The sequence below is a fragment of the Microtus ochrogaster genome, chromosome 7 (assembly GCF_000317375.1).
Source record: "Microtus ochrogaster isolate Prairie Vole_2 chromosome 7, MicOch1.0, whole genome shotgun sequence".
Taxonomy (NCBI): Eukaryota; Metazoa; Chordata; class Mammalia; order Rodentia; family Cricetidae; genus Microtus; species Microtus ochrogaster.
Window position 1 is genome coordinate 6260825 of NC_022014.1, and position 3838 is coordinate 6264662.

Below are 3838 nucleotides of genomic sequence, written 5' to 3' on the forward strand. Positions count from 1 at the left end.
AAGCACAGATAAATACTACACTCGACGTCCTCATGTAGAAGACAGTGTGTTTCATCTCTCTTGTCACCCTTCACGGTGGCCAGCAAGGCTTTTAGCATCACATGTAAGGCGAGGAATGCTTGCTGAGGGAGAAAGGTGACCAGCTCATAGGCAGGGCCACACTTTAAATTACTGACTTGTGGATTTTGTGTTTGAGGTTGATCAGGAACAAGAAGAACAGATAACTCCGGCTGGCTGCTTCTTTTTTTTTTTTTTTTTTGGTTTGTAATTATATTTGTGTACAGAAAACCCAGCAGTACATTTAACCCAGTTTAGTGGCGAGTTCTTTGGCCTTTGCCTTTTCCAGCTTGGCAATTCGAGCCACAGATTTAGGACCCAGGACGTTGCTTCCCCAGTGACGGCGGATCTCATCGAATCTGTCGTTTTGTAGTTGGTCCTAATAGCTTCCACCAGCTTGGCCAGAGCACCCTTGTCTTCCGAGTTAACAGGTGTGAAGGCAACAGTGGTACACATCTTCCTATGGACCAGCCGCCCCAGCCTGGCCTTTCCCTTGATGATGCAGTAGGGGACCCCCATCTTGCGACACAGGGCAGGCAGGAAGACCACCAGCTCACTGGGGTCTACGTCGTGGGCAATCACCACCATCTGAGCCTTCTTGTTCTCTACCAAAGTGGTGACTGTATTGACGCCCGCTGGAAGGACAGGTGGTCTCTTAGTCGGGACATCCCCTTTGCCCGCAGCTTTCTTCTCAGCACGGGCCAGCAGCCTCTGCTTCTTTTCCTGCTTGGTCTCTGGCCTGTACTTGTGGGCAAGTTTAAGCAACTGGGTAGCTGTTTGCCGGTCCAGGGCCTGGGTGAACTGGTTAATGGCAGGAGGAACTTTGAGCCGCTCATAGAGGATGGCCCTCTGCCGCTGCAGCCTGATGTAGCGGGGCCATTTGACGAAGCGTGTGAGATCTCTCTTGGGCTGGATATCCTGCCCCATGCTGAAGTTCTTAGGCCTCTTCTCAAGAGAAGGATTCACCACCTTCTTAGCCTCCTGCTTCTTCACGACGGTAGGGACCAGGACCACTTTCTTCCCCTTGGCCTTCTTTCTCTTGGGCATCTTGCTGGGCTGGAGGAGAGAGAGCTGCCTGGCTGCTTTTAAACTCAGGCAAATGAGTCCGACATGGGGCCACTGCACTGGAAACAGAATTTCATTGCTTGTCTACAAGTGATCAATGCAGGCTGGAAGCCAAGAAGGACAAATGCCATCGAGCCTCCTTTGACATGCGAGGACCTGTGTTTGATCTCTTTCTTGGATTATGGAGCAAAGGGGACATAGTTCTCTTTCTTGGAAAAACCTCTCCGTGTGTGGCATAGCCTCTGCTGTGGAGGGGACTGATGGCGGTATCTTCTCAGCACGGAGTCCTCTTACGTTCCTGGAGACAGAGCTGAATTGCCTGGATTTGTCAGTGAAGAAATATTGCTGAGCATTCTACTACCTCAGGAGTGTCTCTGGGTTCTGTGGGAAGGTCTGTGGCAAGGCTGAGAAAATTATACCCAGTGAGAGTTCAGACTCACTGAAAGATGCCAGAAAGGTCCGAGAGGCCTGGTCAATACTGCACTTGCTACAAGGGTGAAGTCTGCCCACGGTGGATGGATGTGGGTGCCTGGAAGCTGCCCAAGGGACCCCAGAGCTCACAGCATTTTCTCTCTTCTTCCCTCCCCACTCCCTCCCTTCCTCTCTCCCTGGCAGAGTCTGCACAGGGGCTCTTGCTGGCCTCCCTAAATGGTACATCCAGTGGGTGTGCTGCAGAAAACTCACACAAGAAACCCACCATAATCCTGGAAGAACTTTTCTCAAGTGGAGACGCCCTCTCACTTTTAGTCCTGTACCCTGTACCACCTGCCCTATGCCAGCCACTACCCAGTCCTTCAGTGTAGACAACAAATATTCTAGGTTCATTTGCTTCCAGGCCCTTCCCTGCTACTATGGTGACTAGTAAGTGGCTAGCCAGTTAGTTCACTACAGAAAATGTGTTTATTTATGGATGTATCTCAAACACAGTCACTACATCCTGAAATTCTCTTTTTCCTAAATAGCATGGCTTAGAGACCTTCCTATGTTGGCATGTTAAAGTTTCCTCCAGTTTTTGGTCACTTTCTGGCTCTTCACAAACACGCGTCACCTTTTCCCCTCACGGTGGACATGCCATCAGTTTTCGGTCCTGGCTCTTCTCTGATTTTGCTATGCATTTCCTCCAGTACCATTTTGGCCCAGTCTCCGGAGTGTTTCCTGAGAAGTGAGATCTCTGGGGTGGACGGCACATGCACTGAACACATGCAACGATATTACTGAATAAGACAGTTGAATTTGCAAGCGAGGGGCATTAGCAGAAAAACCCGTTAGGCTAATTCTGCCCTGTAAATGTTATATTTGAGGAGGTCCTTTTACAAAATTGACTTGTGTTCTGCTTTTCTTTTTCCTTTATAAAAGGGCTCATAGAAGCTTATAGCAGGAGGCATATTACTTAAGGCTGAAAATGCTGAACACATAGCAGCATAATGCCACGTATTAGAAAGCCAGGGTGGTAACAGTGTTAGCGCCTGCTGCCCAAGCTCCGACAGTATGCCACCCAGTGTTCCAATGAGACAATCTAAGGAAACCCCATGATGTCTGTGTAACACAGGCAAAGCAGGAGTGTGTTAGCTGTTTCCTTGTAGGACAAAGTTTCCAACTTAGGATGGGACAGCATTATTTTTGGTTCACAGTCAGAGAGTCCTGTCCATGGTCACTTGGTTCTGAGGTTCCTGTCCATGGTCACTTGACTCTGAGGGCCTTGTCCATGGTCACTTGGCTCTGTCGCTTCCTGGTCTGTGGTGAGGCAGACATTATGGTGGGGAGTTGGGGGGGGTAAAGCTGCTCACTTTGTGACAGAGGGAGGCAGGAGGAGAGAGAATGGAAGAGGAAGAAAGAGGGCATCAAGGACAAGATAGAAGACCCGAAGCTACGCTATAGTGACCTGCTTCCTCATACAGGCCCTGCGTCCTTGGATCCCATCAGTTACAAAGGCCAGGCTCTCAGCTCAGGAGTCAGTGCTGTTTAGCAAAGGTGGTTTCTAGGCATCTGCTTCACTTTGAGGCTCTGGCCTCTCCTGGATGTCGGCTGAGCCAAGCTGGGGTGAAAACATTCCCAGTCTTAAATTTTGCCATAATTAAAAAGGTGAAGAAAAATCAATGCCATTTGCCAGAGGCTGTTGGATGGTGTATGAATTATACAAAACAAACCTCCTTCCGAAGGCAAAATTCCCATCCTATCAACAGACACCATTTTGGGGCCCACACCTGCTGAACCCAGACTTTGTCCTGATACTCTCATGAGAGAAGGGATGTCTGGGTTCTCTGCTCATAGGCTGCTGGTGATGATATCAGATGGTCGCCGTACATGTGATAGCAGAAGTTTATCCAGGGTTTGGTCTTCTAGGTACGCTTCTAGAACCCTCTCAGGAAGCCAGTTATGTTCTAACGTACCCCCTAGGACCAAGAGCTCTTAGAGCTCTCATTTTATAGGTGGGGAAACTGAGGCACATGGTGATTAAATACTTGTCAAATGTCAATGGCTAGGCAGAGGAAAAACAGATATTCTGGGTGCCTCTGGACTCCAGACACATGGGTCTAAATGAGGCACCATTTTGCTTCTGTGCTGTTGAGTTTTCCTGTGTTGGGAACAAGAGCAGAAGTCAGGAAAGCAGAGGAGGAAGAATACATAATGTTGGTACCAGGTTTCCTAGTCAGTCTCCAGTCGGCATTGGGCCTCCTGGTCTAGTCAGTATCCAGTGCCTCCCTGCTCTGGCCTG

The 3838-nt window shown here is 49.2% G+C and overlaps 1 pseudogene; it reads right to left on the reverse strand.

Moving 5' to 3' along the window:
• Nucleotides 1-295: 295 nt before the first annotated feature.
• On the reverse strand, nt 296-1104 carry LOC101991620 (annotated as a pseudogene).
• Between the last annotated feature and the right edge of the window lie 2734 nt (nt 1105-3838).